The sequence below is a fragment of the Juglans regia genome, chromosome 7 (genome assembly GCF_001411555.2).
Source record: "Juglans regia cultivar Chandler chromosome 7, Walnut 2.0, whole genome shotgun sequence".
NCBI classification, from domain to species: domain Eukaryota; kingdom Viridiplantae; phylum Streptophyta; class Magnoliopsida; order Fagales; family Juglandaceae; genus Juglans; species Juglans regia.
This window is the reverse complement of record NC_049907.1, coordinates 18,336,231-18,354,066: the sequence shown is the minus strand read 5'-3', so window position 1 is coordinate 18,354,066 and position 17,836 is coordinate 18,336,231. Positions and strand designations below refer to the sequence as shown.

Genomic DNA, 17,836 nt, shown 5'->3' with positions numbered 1-17,836 from the left:
TTTAAAAAAATTGAAACAAAAAGAAAGGAAAATGAGTACACTATCAGAACAAAAAGGACATGAAAAGAAGATGTCAATTCATGTACGCCACGGAGCTATTAAGGACCTTTTGGTATAATATGATTATTCATTAACCTCTACAAGAGAGCTACATGTGAAATGGTCAAAGATCTTAATGACTTTTTGGTAAAGCAAGATCCCTCTATAAATAACAATGTAGGAGCCTATCATAAAAACCCTTTTGATTAACCATAACTTTTCTCTATTTAAAACATAAATAATAAAACATTTGATTCCCAGAAAGGAATTCCCTTTGAAAAAATAAAAAAAACCAGAGTTCAATATTTTATCATTCGGGGCATTTCTATTTCTTTTTCTTAGCACTCCCATAACTAAAGGACCAAATTCAAAGCAATAAGAAGAAGGGGAAAAATAGAGAACCTCAAATGGGAACTTTTTTGGAAGGAAAACAATAATTTGAAATATACAATCCTTAGCATTATATAATACAATATCATTTGTGTATATGTAGTAGAAGGCAGAGCGGGTCTGACTCGAAAACATAGAACACCAAAAGAAAAATCCAAAACCTTTCATCTCATCTCATTAATATATCTGGAAACTAATGCACATCACAATATACATAAAAAAACGTGCAAAGAAATCAGGGTGTAGCACCTCCATAGGAAGCCCCACATCAAACCAGATCCTCCATGCACGACCAACAAACCACGCTATGTTCCTCACAACATACAAATTGAGAAGCAGCTACAGGCCACTCTAATTTACACCGTAGCACAACCATCACACTTCAACCACCAAACACCAAGACCCACTACCATCAGACAGCACTGCTCGAAGGGAAGCTTAGCCTCATCACGGCCTCAGCCACCCACGTGAGCCAATATCGCCACCGTAGCATCCACAAGCCCTTGTTCAGCCAACACATAAACAGAACACTCATCCTTTTCCATTGGGAAAACACCACTGTGAGCCTCACCTGGCCTTTCTTGTGTTCGATTCGCTACCATGTTCTGCAACCACCACCAGCAAGATCAGAAGATACCGAGCAGACAACCGTCGTGGTGCAGATTCGCCAACCTCTTTCTTTCCTTTGGTCTTTGGTGATTTCGCCTTCTCGGAGAGAGAGAGAGAGAGAGAGAGAGAGAGAGAGAGAGAGATGCACAAGGATAAAAACGTAAAACAAGGAGCAGATGGAAAGCCGAGAGACAAATGAGATATTTGAAAAATGGAGGGGCAAAATGGGAAGAAAATGTGAGACGAAAAAATATTGTTTCTGACACTTTTATATATATATATTTATATGATCACATCAATATGCATGCCCTCTCTACCATGGGTTAAAATAAAAGGGGGCTTTATGGGACTCATGGGATTTTTTTTTTTTTTTCAAATTTATAGAACAAAAAAAAAAAGTGAGTAATCAGTACTAAACCCGGCCCTATACAAATTTCCAAAAAAACAAAAAAAAAATCTCAAAAACCAATACAAACTCATTTACACCTTAAAGTACGCAACACCAGCCCATTCTAATCTCCAAAAAACTATAACCTCTTAAAGTAAAAAAGCTTCACAAAGAGAACGAGGAGCTCAGAAAGCCTAAATGAGTGCAGGACAAGGAAGTAGAGCCCAGCAATAGTGAACACATAGGGTCCCAAAACACAGGAACTAGGGCGGATAGGGAGGAACAGTGGCAGAACATGCAGGACGAGCTTTGCAATCTCAAAGAAAAGTATGAAGAGATTGCAAGGTAGGTGGGCACAACGTTATCGGTAGACCAATTGCTAACGTGCACCTGTCTACCCTACAAGGAGGAGGTGATGGATGTGCCCCTGCCACCAAAATTCAAGGTCCCAACCATGGAGATGTATGATGGAGGGAGAGACCCCCTTGAGCACCTAGAAATCTTCAGGGCTCACATGAAGTTGCATGACTTCCCATGCAAGTTGGCATGCAAGGCGTTCCCACTAACCCTGAAGGGGCCAACACAAGTGTAGTTCAGGTCTCTAGTGCCCGAATCCATAGACAGCTTTGGTGTGCTGGCTTGACTTTTTCTAACCCAGTTCATGTCATGTCGGAGAAGGCGGCGTCCAACAGCATACCTCCTCACTATCAAGCAGGGAGAGGAGGAGAGTCTAAAGTCCTACTGTCTCGATTCAACAAGGAGCGCATGACCACTAACGAGCAGGACAAGAAAATAACTTTGGTAGCGCTTCTGGGAGGCTGACGAAGGCTGACAAAGAGGGGGTCCTGCACCCCCATGACGATTCACTGGTGGTGACTATGTTGGTCGCCAACTTCACCACCCTGAGGATTCTTATTGACAACAAGAGCTCCGCGGACATCCTATTCTGGGAAGCCTTCACTAGGATGGTAATAGATGTTGTTTGGCTACATCTAACCCCCATGCCATATCTACTTTGAACTTTCGTGTTATAGACAACATGCCGACAAGACGATCAACAATTAACAAAATCCGCAACGACAAAATCATCCTCAAATCAATGCTCACATTCCTTGTGATATCAATAGGCAAAAGCAGGTCCAATCACAAACTGCCCGAACAACATACCTCCTACAAGATCAAGGGGAGAGTTAGGTCGAAGGCCGCACTATCCCTCCCGCGATATAGAGCAAGTCCTACCCCCAGTGGCCCAAATAACTTACCCCAACCCCCATCTTAGCGAAGAGTGGGCCAGCCCATCGTTGTCCAAACAAGTTACCTCCTTCGTGGGATACCAAAGGGAAAGGTAGGTCAAAAAGTTGCCTTATCCCTCCTGCGGCGAAGTGTGGGTCAGCCCTCGGCGGCCCGAATACAAAGACTTGCGTTTCTTGCGAGCGTCAACAGGCAGTTTAAGCTTGTCCAGTTTGAGCTGGTCCAATCTCAAACTGCTCAAACAACGTACCTCCCGCGGGGTCAAGCAGAGAGCTAGGCCGAAGGCCGCTCTACTCCTCCCACGATGGAAAACGAGTCCTGCCCCCCGGCAGCCTAAACAACTTACCCCGACCTGATCGAACACTTACCTTCCCTACAATATCAACGGGTGTGAGTGGGTCCAGTCTCAAACTGCCCGAACAATGTACATCCTACAAGACTGAATGGGAGAACTAGGCCGAAGGTTGTTCTACCCCTCCCGCGATGGAAAACGGTTCATGCTCCCTCAGCAACTCAAACAACTTACCTCAACCCCTATTGCGGCGAAGAGCGGACCAACTACATCGCTGTCAAAATTACTTCCCCCACGAGATATCAGAGGGAAATGTAGGCCAAAAGGTTTCCTTATCCCTCCCATGACGAAGTACAGGTCAGTCCTCAACTACCCGAAGACAAAAGACTTACATTCCTCTTAAGTGTCAATAGGCAGGAGCGGGTCCAGTCGCAAACTACCCGAAAACTTACCTCCCCGCAGGATTTAAAGCGATGAGTCAGGCCAAAGGCTGCTTTACACCTCAGGCAGAGGAGTGTAGATCCAACCCCTACGGTGGTCGGAATACTTACCTCAAGTTTCGCTGCAAACGAAGAGTGGATTCAGAGCCAGCCTGACCCAAATCTTACATTTCCTTGCGATATCAATGAGCAAGAGTGGGTTCAGTCTCAAATTGTCTGAATAAATTACCTCCCCGCAGGATAACAGGGAAGAGTTGACCCATAGGCCACTAGGACCCTCCCTCGGAGGAGAGGGTGTCTAGCTTTTAGGCTGCCCGAATACTTACCCCGACTCCCATGGCGGCGAAAGAGCGGACATGCTGCACAGTAGTCTGAAGAAGTTAACTCCTTGGAGAATCAAAGGGATGGGTTTGACTTAAGGCATCCCGACCTCTCCCTAATGAAGTGTGGGCCTAGTCTTTCAGCTACCCTACTTGAACGAAGTCTCCAAATAGGGAAAGTCAAAGTAAGAGGCTACACGATGTCAATGAGCGGGTGCACATTCAATCGTAAACTACACGAACAAATTACCTCTCCGCAGGGTAGCAGTGGTTAGTTAAGCCGAATGGCGCTCGGACCATCCCGAGATGGATAGCAGGTCATGCCTTACGGCTACCCGAACACTTACCCCAAATCCCATCACAATAAAAAACAAGCCAACCCACGACTGCCCAAAAAAATTACCTCCTCAGAGGTTAAAGGGGCAAATCAGCCTAAAGTGTCCTGGCCTCTCCCTGGTGGAGAGCAAACCAAGTCGCTCGACCACCCGAATACTGCACCGAAGAACATGGACATCAGCAATAAGCACATTGAGATATAGGCCAGAAGGTCCAGGTTTGCAAAATTAACTTCAGCCCTTAAGGATAAAGTTATGATAGCATCCTTCTTTTCTAACCAGGGATTAAATACAAAATGCTAACGGATGAGTGGATTCAGCTCCAAACTGTCGAACAGCTTACCTCCCCACAGACCAAGGAGATGGGCAGAGCCAGAGGCCGCTTTGTCTCCTGTGGTGGAGAGTGGGATCAGCACCATGGATACCCAAAGAATTTATCTCAACCATCATATCCAACTTCGCGGCCATTTCACTACTCGGGAGGGGCATAGAGGCGGGTTAGCGAATGCTACCTGGCCTCTCCCCAAAGGAGACAGCCAGACTTTACCTGGCATGGCTTAACTCTTAAGGGATTTTAATCCCCCCAAGTCGGCCGCAGCGGGCGAAGGCCAATGAACACTAACAATACCTCTATTCTTTTCTTCTAGTTACATGCCAAAGCAAAGCACATTAACATAAAATGGAAGAACAAAAGTACTAGGCGGAGTAAAGCACATTTAAAAGACGGATGGCGAAAAGAGGAAATTAGCGTAAGGAAAAGGCACAAAGGCATTGGCCTCATCAAACAAAGTCGCTATAAGTCTTAGAAGAACGACTACTTAACAAAGGCGAACGAAAACAGTGTGGGCAGGAGAACTGTCGACCTACAAGATCATCGAGAATAGGCAGGCACTAGCAGGATGGACGGTGAGGCCCTGTATGGTGACAACATCCCCCGCCTAACACTAAGCCCTTAATTTACTACGACAAAAGCCCCCAGACCAGCCATATAAAGAAGAGGAAGAAGGAAACAACAGAAAAAATACGCAAAGACAAATAGCCAGACACAACAAAATATAAGGTAATATTATTGATCATCGCAAGTTATAACATTAAGCCAAAGACGTACAAAGAGCAAGTTACAACATGAAGCCGATCAAGTACAAAGAGCAAGCTACAACATGAAGCCGATCAGGTACAAAGAGCAAGCTACAACATGAAGCCGCAGAGTTACAAAGAACGAGCTACAATATAAAGTGGCTAATTACAATGGCATACTGCAAAAGCCAACTAAGTACGATAAGTGGATGGCCAGCGGAGTAGTTAGGAATCCCATAATTTCCTGCGGCAAAATTCCCTTGGCCGGCCACTAAAAAGAAAAAATGAAGAAAAACACAAAAGAGAAACATCGTAAAGACAAGCAGCCCGACACAATAAAAAAATGTGAAACAATTTCAATAATTAAAGTTACATACAAGCCACAGGGCGACGATGCATAGGTATATACATTTACCAAAGAGAGAAGAAAGAGAAGAGCAAAATAAAATAGCAGCAGCGACACCAAGAAGCTAGAGCGTGGAGCTATTAGACCTTGACACCAAGAGCGCCAACCTCAGGAACTTTGGGAGCAGAATCACTAGGCTCAGAAGCAGCAGGCTCGAGACAGGACCCATGAAAGCATCAAGGATCTCTTTCCTTCCCAACTTACGGTTGAACGCAAAAGTTGCTTCATCGACAGTGATCTAGAGAACACATCATCGAAATTGCCATTTCTTTTTTCATTGACTCAGTATTTCAAGATTGGGATTTCAGTGGTACTTATTCAACCAAAATGATTAAACATCTACTTTGTCAGACGCATACAGCTATTACTCCTCCACTCACAAAAATGGTACATGAACATCTAAAGTTTGGAGACAAATTCAAGAACGCAGATTTTAAGCATCCACTTGATTTGATACATACAATATTCAGGCTTTCAATACTTGACATGGAACTACATCATGCCACAGAAAGTCAAGAGGTTGGAGTCAAATTCAAGAAGGGAGAGATATTGAAGCATTTGTTTGGCCTGATACAAAAGTTTGGATTCGAATCCAATATAGCAGAGAATTCTAAGCATCCAAATGATGATCTGAATATTTGGATTGAACGCTGCAACTCAATACCATATGGAATAGAGCTTCAAGAGGCTGGAGTCGAATTCAAGATAGCAGAGAAATTTAGGGATATATTCGAGGAGAATGAGAACTGGAAGTCAATACCTGACGATGTCATTGCATTTCAAGAGGCGAATTCGAGAATGCAATAAAATTTAGAGAGCTAGAGTCAATTCATCTTGGCACAAAGTTTATAGATGCTGGAGTCAAATTCAAGAAGGCAAAAAAATTTACAGATACAAAAAATATGATAAGGCCAATACCTAATGCAACAGAGCTTAAAGAATGTGGAGTCAAATTCAAGAAGGCAGAGCAACGTACCCTTTTTACCAAGTTTAGCAATGGGGTCTTGAAAATTTCACCTTTGAGAATAGAAGATGAAAGCGAAACTTTTTTTGCATTTGTGCAATATAGTCCACACTATGATCCGAGTTACATCACCAGGTAATGCCAAAGATAATTATTGAAACTGTAAAATCCATATTTCATTTCATTTTGAGAACTTTTCAAAATACTTCTATAACTGAGTTCTCAAATGTTCAACTTTTAGCCTGAAAAAAGATGAATATATACTTAACCATTTGAAAGGTAGAGATAATGTCATTCCATGTTGTTAATTACCTCTAATTTTGGACTAAAAGAAAGCAGAAAAAATGTTGTCTAACTTATTTAGTATTGATACAAGAGCAAAAACAAAAAAATCACAAAACATGAGAAGAAGAAAGGTATATGAATAACCTAATTAATAATGGAAAACACGGTCTGTATAACTGCAAGTACGAGCAATGAGATAGCCGCCAAAATTGAAAGCAAAGCCCACAGACTTTGGACATAATTGTGTCTCAAACTTGTCTTCCATTCATTCCAGCGTTTGGCACAGTGCTTGTTCAGATCAAGGGAAGTTTTAGCATAAATGGAGTTCTAGGTTGAAATGGTGAGATGGTGGCCAAGCTTGTTGACCATGGTGGAAGCAACTTCATCACCACCCAACCAATTTTCAATAATTCCTTTTCGACGGAGTAATTCAACATCCTTTGGAGAGTCAATGAGATCATCCATCAAGCACATATAGTCGGTGACGTAACTCGGATCATCATGTGGACTATATTGCTCAAATGCAATTAGATTTTGCAAAAAAGTTTCACTTTCATATTCTATTCTCGAAGACGAAATTTCCAATACCCCATTGCTAAACTCGATAAAGATGGTATGTTGCTCTGTCTTCTTGAATTTGACTCCACCCTCTTTAAGCTCTGTTGCATTAGGTATTGGCCTTATCATATTTTTTGTATCCGTAAATTTTTTTGCCTTCTTGAATTCAACTCCGGCATCTTTAAACTCTGTGCTGTGAGAAATTGAGTTCCAATTTTCAATCTTATTCAAAAATGGTAGGCACATAAATTTCTCTATCATCTCGAATTTCACTCCACAAAGTTTTGACTTGTCGTCTTCATTCGGCCTTTCTTGATAAACTAGCTCTCTAAATTTAACTACCTTCTCGAATTCAACTCCAGCCTTTTGAAATGCAATGACACCATCCGGTATTGACTTTCAGTTCTCATTCTACTCAAATTTATCCCTAAATTTCTCTATCATCTTGAATTCGACTCTAGCCTCTTGAAGCTCTATTCCATATGGTATTGAGTTGCAGTGTTCAATTCAAATATTCAGATTATCATTTAGATGCTTAGAATTTTCTGCCATATTGGATTCGAATCCAAACTTTTGTATCAGGCCAAACAAATGCTTCAATATCTCTCCCTTCTTGAATTTGACTCCAACCTCTTGACTTTCTGTGGCATGTTGTAGTTCCATATCAAGTATTGAAAGCCTGATTATTGTATGTATCAAATAAAGTATATGCTTAAAATCTGCGTTCTTGAATTTGTCTCCAAACTTTAGATGTTCATGTACCATTTTTGCGAGTGGAGGAGTAATAGTTGTATGCGTCTGACAAAGTAGATGTTTAATCATTTCAGTTGAACAAGTACCAATGAAATCCCAACCTTGAAATATTGAGTCAATGAAAAAAAAAATAGCAATATCGATGATGTGTTCTCCAGAATGTATGGATAGGCTAGGAAGTGGTGTCTGGTCATTGGCACTCATCTCGAACAATTTAGCAAGAACAAAGCATTGAAGTTGATTTTCAAATAACAGTAGATTGCGAGCTATTTCGCTACGCATCCACCTCATTTGGAAGATTGGATCATGCTTCTCCCTTAGATTGCTATTCCAACACTTTTGAAAAAGCTCAATGATGAAACACCCATCAAGTAGCATCACACTGCTTTCACTTCTCCTTTGAAGCATTTGCTTCAGATATCATAGTTTATGCTCTTCCATAAGTCCCTAGCCAACTTTGCCATGGTTGTTGCAAGGACAGATCGCAAGCAGCACAGGTTTGTAAGCCTTCTCAATTACCTTGAATTACTGCTTATGCACTTTAAATATATAATGCTCTTGAGCATTAATTGGAGTCAAGCCCGCTAGCTTTTTGCCAATAGCCTTAATACGAGTTGGGAGAGCATTTCTACCCATGATTTTGTGTGCAACTCTCTGATCCTAATACAAAGCATAAAAATTCTTATTTTTTTTCCCAAATACACCCACACTAACAAATATTTTTGTAGAATTTTCATTCAAATAGATATCCCTGGACAGCCACTTTTCTTAGCAAAATTAATAAAAAAGAACGGCCATGCAAATCTCATAAACATTAATGTATATATAGTTTCTCTAGCAAAGACGATGACTACTCCAATTCATAAACTTAAAAAGCTTTTGATATTTAACAAGAAAAATAAATGCATGAGGTTGAAACTTGTAATAGATATTCACAATTAAATATAGAAACGTGATTAGAGGACTAGTTGCTTCACCAAAGATAATGAATTAGCTTGATGGAAACATGAAGCTTTAAAAAATGTAAGCCAATGTAGATCTTCCCACCTAAACAGAATTGCCAGGTCAACGAACCAGAACATAACAATGGGAATGGACCACAAGCTGAAGGCTACAACTTCTAAAGTCTGAAACTAGATTGAACCTAGCAACTCTCTAAAGTCTTTGCTTTTCCTAAAAAAAAATTGGAACCCAAAGGCTCCAATTTTTTTTCCAAACTCCATCTAGAAACACAACTAATTTTTAAAAAATAATCTAGAAAAATCAAAGATACAACATCCTAAAAACCATTTCTTCCAAATCATAACAAATCTTCATTATATATATATGTTTTCAGATATAACAGATCTAAACAAATCTAAACAGATATAAACAAATCTTCCAAATAATAATAACCCACGGCTCTAGCATTTTGCAACTCAACAAATCTAAACAGATACTCCTCAAACATTCAAACAAATCTAACCCATAAAAATACTCCTCAAACATTCTCATAAAAAAAAAAACCCCAAAATCAACAAAGAGAGAACAAAACAGAGGGAAGAAAGAAAACATACCCAAACGGAAATACATTCTAACCTCTTGGATCTCAAGCTCAAGCACTTCCACCGTTTGGCATCAGAGATAGCAGAGAGAGAGATAGAGCAGATGAGAGAGTGATTTCGAGAAGGGCTAAGGTATCGCAGACGCAGAGCACAGAGAGAGAGAGAGAGAGCAGATGATAGACATAGTATAATATATATGTCTTAACACGACACGAACACGACTCGTTAATACGATTTGACATCCCTAGAATTGAACAATCTTAATTTCTCACTAAAATTAACAAATTTATGATAAAAATGTAGAAGATCAGTTTATATTCTAGAGACATAGTACAAATCCGTTTCAAGTATTTGCATACAAATTTCACTAATCTTATAAAAGCTCCCATTAAAAAAATGACATGGATCTAAGACAAACCTTTCCACTAATATATATATAAATATAATCAAGGTGCTTCTTTTCTATTTATTTTGCCTAGACAATACAATTGGCTAAGTGATATTTCTAGTAGTGCGGCTTAGGTTCCATTTTTCATGGTGGGAATTATTATTTATCTTTATTCCGGCTTTAGAAATGGAAAAATCACCTGAACTTACTGGAAATACTAAACAATGCTTGGGCTAGTGGAAAAACAGCTAGATAATTAGGTGGGAATTATTATTTATCTATTTTTTTTTCTTTCATTCGGCTTTGCAGAACAGAAAAAACTGGCCAACTGTTTCAGTATGTTAAAAGGAAAAAAATCACAAAGGAAAGCAGAAAAGACAGGTTAATTAAAATGGACTTCCTGTCTTAATTACTGTGTTTTAATAAGCGAACTTACTTGCTTAATAATTTGATCCGGGTAAATCGCCTGCTGCAGATTCTTCTACTGCTTTAAAAGAAATTCTATTTGCAGTTCTCATTTGAAAATTGTATGTACAGACCCTTAATTAAATGAGAAAAAAAATCATTTTAGAAATGATATTTTTATAATTTTAAAAAATTTTAAAAATAAAATTACTCACACTTACTTACATTATAATCTCCATTTTAAAATTATACCTAGCATTGCTCAACAGTTTTGATGTTTAGTTTGACTAAGGTTGCGTTTGGATGTTGAATTGAGTTGAATTGAGTTGGGTTGAGTTGAGATGAGATGATAAAATATTGTTAGAATATTATTTTTTAATATTATTATTATTTTGAAATTTGAAATACTTGAATTGTTTATTATATTTTATATTAAAATTTGAAAAAATTATAATGATGAGTTGAGATAAATTGAGAGGAGTTTAGTAACGTATCCTAAAATGCGGGCCGAAAATAATGGTGCAGAGTGAGTACAAACACAGCCATCATGATGAAAACATTATGTCTAAGAAGTGCTGGGGAGCGGTCGGGCTGTTTAAATTAGAAGAGCAACCCTCAAATAAGATGGTGACACAAAAATGCAACCTTACCACACAGAATCACCGCAAGTGCTTCCTCATTCCCGTGTCTTCTCTTCCTCATTTCAAACAAGCCAAACTCTTTTACGTTGTAGACATCGTCGCAGGCTATTTGCACCACTACCTGGGTGATTCCAGAACAATTGAAAATTAAACTAATTTCTCAAACAAGGTTACAATGAATAAATCTAATATATACTTAAAACAAAAACAAGCCAATAGACCTTCAGAAATAATACAATCATGGGTTCACTGGATCAGGAAAAAAGGATGGACTTTCAAAACCAATTAACTATGATTTTTATGGAATAATACCAATGCATTACTCTTAAATGTAGCCGCAAAATACGCCCACAGTTTTAGCTTACTTAAGCAAAACTATAATTTTCCCAATACATTCAAAATAAACATGAAAGCATTCCAAACATAAAAGCTTATCAGTTGTAAAAGATTCCATTCTATATAAGAACTCATATTTTTTAATTATGTTTTCATGAAAAGCTAACAGAAAAATCTCCCAAACATAAATCGATATCAGTCATGAACTGCCGAATCGAGCTCCGTCCACACCAAAGTTCAAATATCTCAAATCATCAGGAACTGCCGAATCGACATCGTCACCATCAGGGTTGAGTGTGGGGTGGGATTTCATTTGGATTGGGATCTCATGAAAGACGAAGGAGTGAGGATTTCGTTTGGGTTTGGTTTGGGTTGTTGATCAGTTATATGCTAGTGCAGAGTAAACATTATTAATTTTCTACGTATCACTACATTATTGGAGGGCTGCTCTTCTAATATTAACAGCCCGACCGCTGCCTAGCTTTTCTCTGAAAAAAAATGCGTCCTTGAAATCCTGTAGGAGCGAAGTGATACATGCCGATCGAGGGCATGCAAGTGCATAGAAACTTAGACGGCAAAAGCCAGACAGCAGGCCGATTGGCATAAATTTGCAAATAACATATTACTAATCTGTAATTCTATTGCCTCCAGGCTCCAACAATCAACACAATGGCTATATATGACAAAAACATTAATCCAAAAAAAAAGGTAGAAAGAAATAATCAAGACAATGCTTTTAGCAACAAATATATTTTGCACCAACACCTAAAAACAAACCGAAAGAGGAAAAAAAGACCAGGTATGCATGAAATCTCAGAGTTGTTCAGAAAAACAAGAACTAAGTAACTGGAATACTTTTCGTTTTCTTTCTTTCTTTCTTTCTTTCTTTTTTTTTTTTTTTTTTTTGACGATGAGAAACTAAGCAACGGGAGATGAATCTGGAACGATGGAGTCTACCAACGCAATGTGCAGAAAAAAGGAGCTGTTGGATTATATTGTTTCACCTATATGAATCTGGACGCTTTGGCTTGCTTTGAACAACAGCCTCAATCCTTTCCATCACGACTGGAGTCAGCAGTGGGATGACATCAATGGCTTTCATGTTCTCTTGAATCTACAGAGGGAAAACAGCTGTCATCTATATATGCATTTTCAGTAAAGCTTTTAATACATAATATTTTAAAGTAAACTAGTGCCACCTCTTTGGAAGGGACTTCTAAGTTTTAAGACATAAATCTATCGATAGATTGAAATGAGAGTTGTAAGGAACCATGTATGAAAGGAAAGAAAAGTAAAATACCACATAAATAAACAGCAAAAGTACAGTGGAAAATTCAAGATTACAGGGGTGTTTGGACATAGAGATAAGACATGAAATTCTCAAAACTTATTGTAATTTTTTTTTTTTTTTTAATGTCGGGAAACCTCTCCAAGGCAGGGCCCTTCGGACCCACCCCTGCAGAAAACTTATCATAATTTCATTTCCAAACATCACTCAAACACAAAATTTTCAATTTCAAATCTGCAACTTTTTCATCTAATCATTACTTAATCATTATCCAAACATAAAAACCAATACAACTTTTACAAACTTCAAAACAAAACAAAAAAATCAATAAAACTTTTACAAACTTCAAAACAAAAATAATATTAAAATTCATATTGTTTTTTAACTTTGTAATATTTTTATTTAACTTTTTTCTCTCCTTTCTCAAAGCGCACTCAAACCATTTCACTATTACTCACAGAATTCTGAGAGTATTTAAACGAGCCCTAAACCGAGGAGAGAAATTTTGGAGGCAAACCACAGTGGAAAGTCTTCCACAGAAGACACACAAAGCCCTTTTCAAAATGCAGTGAGTAACATAAAAGCAAAGGCATTGCCCAATTAGAGGGCTATGGCAACATGCATCAAGCATGAAAACAAATTGGACACCTTGGAGCACAAATATAGTAACATCATGATTTACCAATCTTCTTTAATAAATTTGAATGACAAGCATTGATTTCAGATCTATGGGTAATACCATAGAGGGTGATGAATAGGTCAAAATGACCAATTATACCAATTTAGAACTATTATGATGTTGCTTTTGATATAACTCTTACTGTTCCATCTATCAAACATATGGATATATTGTGTGCGAACAAAAGTGACAACTTTGGTAATCATCTCAATCATATATCAATACACACAGAATATGATGATCAGCTATATATGAAGCAATCACACACAAAATACAAAGCTTTGGCCAATGAGAAAACCCAAAATGGGGGAAATGCCTTGGGTACTTTATCTAGTCAAAATGGAATTCACTACTAAAAAAAATAAGTATAAAAATGTGTAATGCTATATACAGTCTTAAGGTGTGCAAGCTCAATAGACTCCCTTTGAAAAAAGTGGTGCACACCATGAAAAGTAGATTTCTTCATATGGGTCCCAAGTTCGCCTATTTTTTCAAAAAGAGTGCACGAGGCTTGTATATCCTAAGATGTACAAATCATTTCCCTATGAAATTTACAGAACATGTAAACCGTCACACCATAATCTTAATGTTGTACCATTCACCTAGCACAAAGTTCGATGCAACCATGGTCCATGAATATTGCTTCCCTTTTGACAATACCATGGTCCAAATCCAAGGTGTGCTTCATCAACACGTTCACAACATTTTAAATTATAATATTTGTACTTCCACTCTCAAGTGAAAGAATTACAAATGTTTTTAGTGTATTATATTTACGAAAGCTTTCATACCAGATGTAGTTCAAAGTAAAAGAAAAGAGTATTTAACAATAGTGATACTCTGTTCTCTCAGGATTTTCAAGGTGGACGACGTATGAAGAACCTCCCAGCTGATCACCAAAGCAAGAGTAGTCAAGATAATCAAAGACTAACTCAAGAAACTTTAGAAGAGATGAAGAGTGTGCCATACACGAGAGAGAGAGATTCTTCAAATAAATTCATGAAAGCGACGTCGCTTTGCCGGAACATTTAATTTCAAGTATATGGTGAGGGATTTAAACATTTTTTTTTTTTTTTTGATAAGTATCAGGGATTTAAACAATTGAATCCTCTCCAGGGCCTATGATCCTGATCCTTTGCCCGACACCATTTAAGTTTAAATTACAACTTAAATATCAGTTCCTCTTGTTTATGTTTCATGAACAGAGATGTCATACAAGCCATTCTGTCAGTATGCCTTTCATGACAAGATGCACCATATGAGTAACCTTACATTGAGATGTTTTGATAGAACTTTGCTGATGATTCAGCTATAAAAAAAAGATACCACAGAATCATTTAACTAAATTCAACCCACATCGAATGTTCTTCAATAAGACAGACAATACATACCAAATAAAAATCACCAGTAGAAAAAGACTGTTGCTGATGATAATAATAAAACCCAAACATCAAGTTTTCCCCCAATAACAGATGATAATCATCGGTTCATCAAACCTAGCCTAGCAGCAAAAACACCCACTACGTTCGTCGTTCTCTCCCTTCATCCCGCAACAAACCCAAACACATCCCCAGCCCCACCACTCCCTCTTCAAACCAAGGGCCTGCTCAAGAGCAGAAAATTTACATCTTACCTCAAGAGGGGAGAGAGAGAGAGAGAGAGAGAGAGAACGCACCTCTACGATGACAGAAGACGGTGATGGCGAACGGCAACAGCGAATATCGATGGAGAACGGCGACAGTAGCAAGGGTTGCAGTGGGGAGATGAATGTATAATGACAAGAGTTTTCGTTTTCGAGTCTTTGACAGAGTGTTCGGTTTCGACGGATTGTTTGTATAAAACCCAGTATTAATTTTTTATCCGATGAACCTGTGTTTTTTCGGGTTTGACAATTCGGGTCTATCGGATGGATCGGGCCAAGGCCCTTTATACACAGGCCTAACACAGACTGTGTTTTCCATTATTAATTAGGTTTTCATGTAGTCATGTCTTAGTTAATGTAATATAATGTTGAGTTTAATAGGATTTCAGAAATTAAATGAGCCATGTGGGTCCTCACCAAATCTATTGTTTGAGCTTCAAATCACCTTTTATTGAATAATAATCTGGAGGACACATCTACTAGACGTGCTTGATTCTTCGTATTGCATGAGAATTATTAGCACTTTGGCTTGTCATGGACTTTTATAAGATAGAATAATAATCTGGAGGTCAACCCTAAATATCAAAACAACCAGTAATTGAATGTATAATGATAAACTTTCTTTTAAATAGTAGCTAGCTAGTAGAATTCTCCCTTATATGAATATTGCATGACTTTTATAATATAGACTTACCGAGGTGGCCGGCTGCCTGATTTGACCATCCTGATCTGATCTATTCGAAATAGGTTTTTTATGTACCTTTCTTCTTATCATGTTTTGTGATTTTTTTTTTTTTTTTCTCCTCCTATACTAATACTAAAGCAGTTAGTAAACTTTTTTTCTGCTTTCTTTCCGTCCAAAATATAGGTAATTAACAACATGGAATGGCATTATCTCTACCTTTCAAATGGTTCAGTATATATTCGTCTTTTTTTAGGCTAAATGCTGAACATTTGAGAACTCAGCTATAGAAGTATTTTGAAAAGTTCTAAAAATGAAACGAAATATAGATTTTACAGTTTCAATAATTATCTTTGGCATTACCCATTCAATGGTACTTACATAATGAGGTCCTTAATTCTTTTTAGTTCATTGTATTCTTCTGATTGATTATTAGATTGAAATCATTTATTTAAAAATTATGACCCGAAAGAATTAATACACAATCTAATAATACTGATCCCAATATAAATCAAGATTAATACAAAAGTAGAATTTTCACTATTTTTTAAGCAGAGTAAAAAGTTCGAGTCAGTTTTACTACTTTTCCCTACAAAAGGAATGGCCTAATATTATTTAGTTAAGTTGTTCTTCTATAGCTAGAAGAGAAAGATAAAAAATCATTCCCACTCTATAAAATGAAAATTAGTTAGCCACATTAAAATACTACCGGCCCGCCAATTGTCTAAGCAAAATAAATGGCAAGATATTAACCGATAGATGTATTTTGCTTAAGATATTACTTCAACTATTGAATTGACATTTATAACTAGTGGAGTTACATTAATCTCATTAAAAAAGCATCTGCTCTACGGTTCAACATAATCCTCTAAGCTAATTTAGTTCTTGTAATAGATCCATAGTTTATATATATATATATATAGAGAGAGAGAGAGAGAGAGAGAGAGATCATCATAAATTTTTTAATACTACTTAAAGTAGTACTATTCATCCAAGTTCCGGCCTGGGAACCCGAGTTTCAAAATCGAGGCAGAAATTGAATTGAAATCGGTCTTTAAAACCCTTTTTTTTTCTAAAAAAAAAACCCAAAGCCTACATGTTATGAATATTTTTTCATATGTATGTAGCATTCAAACTCTATTTATTTAATTTTTTAAATTAAAACCTACATATTCCTTGATCACCAATAAAAAGTCATATGGAAAAGAAAGTAAAAAAAAAATTATAAAATGGATTATTAATTGGACATAATATGCATTTTTGTTTTGAGTTTCTATCCATTTAGTTGCTAGACTGGGTACTAGGTTTAAAACCCAGTATCCAGACCGGGGTATACCCTGGTTTTTCTATGCGGGTACTGATCCCCATTTTTTCCGGGCTAAAACCCATAATCAAAACACAGTTATCTGAGTTTCAGATTGGGCTGAGAAAAAAGCTGGCCTGGATGAACAGGCCTAAGTTAGAATGTGATTGGAACAGAGATTTGTACCATTTCTCTTGAATATGAGGCCGACTCTCTCTATTCCTATTGACAAAAATCTCACTGGCTTGACTTCAATTGCTCTCGACTACTGTATATTCGAATTACATTGCGAGTTACACTACATAAATGAAAAGTCTTACATACCCGTGCTAGTTGGTATAAGTCCTTATTGTGAGGGGAATAATCCCCAGGGCCGGGCCCAGGGAGTAGGGCCGGGTCCAAGGATAAAGCCTGGGCTGGGCCAAGTCGGCCCAAAAAGAGAAGTAACCGAGTAGAGTACACTAACAAGAGGATGAAAAGTAGGACAACCTGACACCATTACTAGCTGACAATCAAGGACATCCCTTGACCTTGAATCCCGATGGCCAAACTGGTCAAAGAGGTGGACGTGTCTGATCGAGACCACACCGCATTAATGGGACAGAGGAGACCACGCCAGGGAGGGGAGCCACACCGCATTTAATGCATCTCGAGGCTTGGCACACCACGATGTGCCTCTTGGGGTGTTAGAGACAGCCGTAATTAGGTCTGACTGGTTTGCAGCATGGTAGGTAAGGGGCAGGGACACCCGACCCCATACAGAACTATACACCCATTACCCCCACCACGATGGCCAACCCAGCCAGATATAAATACCCCCT

The 17,836-nt window shown here is 38.2% G+C and overlaps 2 long non-coding RNA genes across 3 annotated transcripts; both read right to left on the bottom strand.

The window, feature by feature from the left end:
- Positions 1–582: 582 nt before the first annotated feature.
- LOC109007683 lies at positions 583–15,198 on the bottom strand. Of its 2 annotated transcripts, XR_001998831.2 has the most exons (4): positions 15,064–15,198; positions 12,426–12,535; positions 11,095–11,206; positions 583–1,134 (listed from the first exon to the last, which is right to left on the bottom strand). It is a non-coding gene; the product is annotated as an uncharacterized LOC109007683 (long non-coding RNA). The 2 variants fall into 2 exon arrangements; XR_004801964.1 differs by lacking the exon at positions 583–1,134 and having other exon boundaries at positions 10,897–11,206.
- Positions 5,455–10,456, bottom strand: LOC118349010. Its single transcript, XR_004801965.1, has 2 exons — positions 9,664–10,456; positions 5,455–8,767 (listed from the first exon to the last, which is right to left on the bottom strand). It is a non-coding gene; the product is annotated as an uncharacterized LOC118349010 (long non-coding RNA).
- Positions 15,199–17,836: the final 2,638 nt, after the last annotated feature.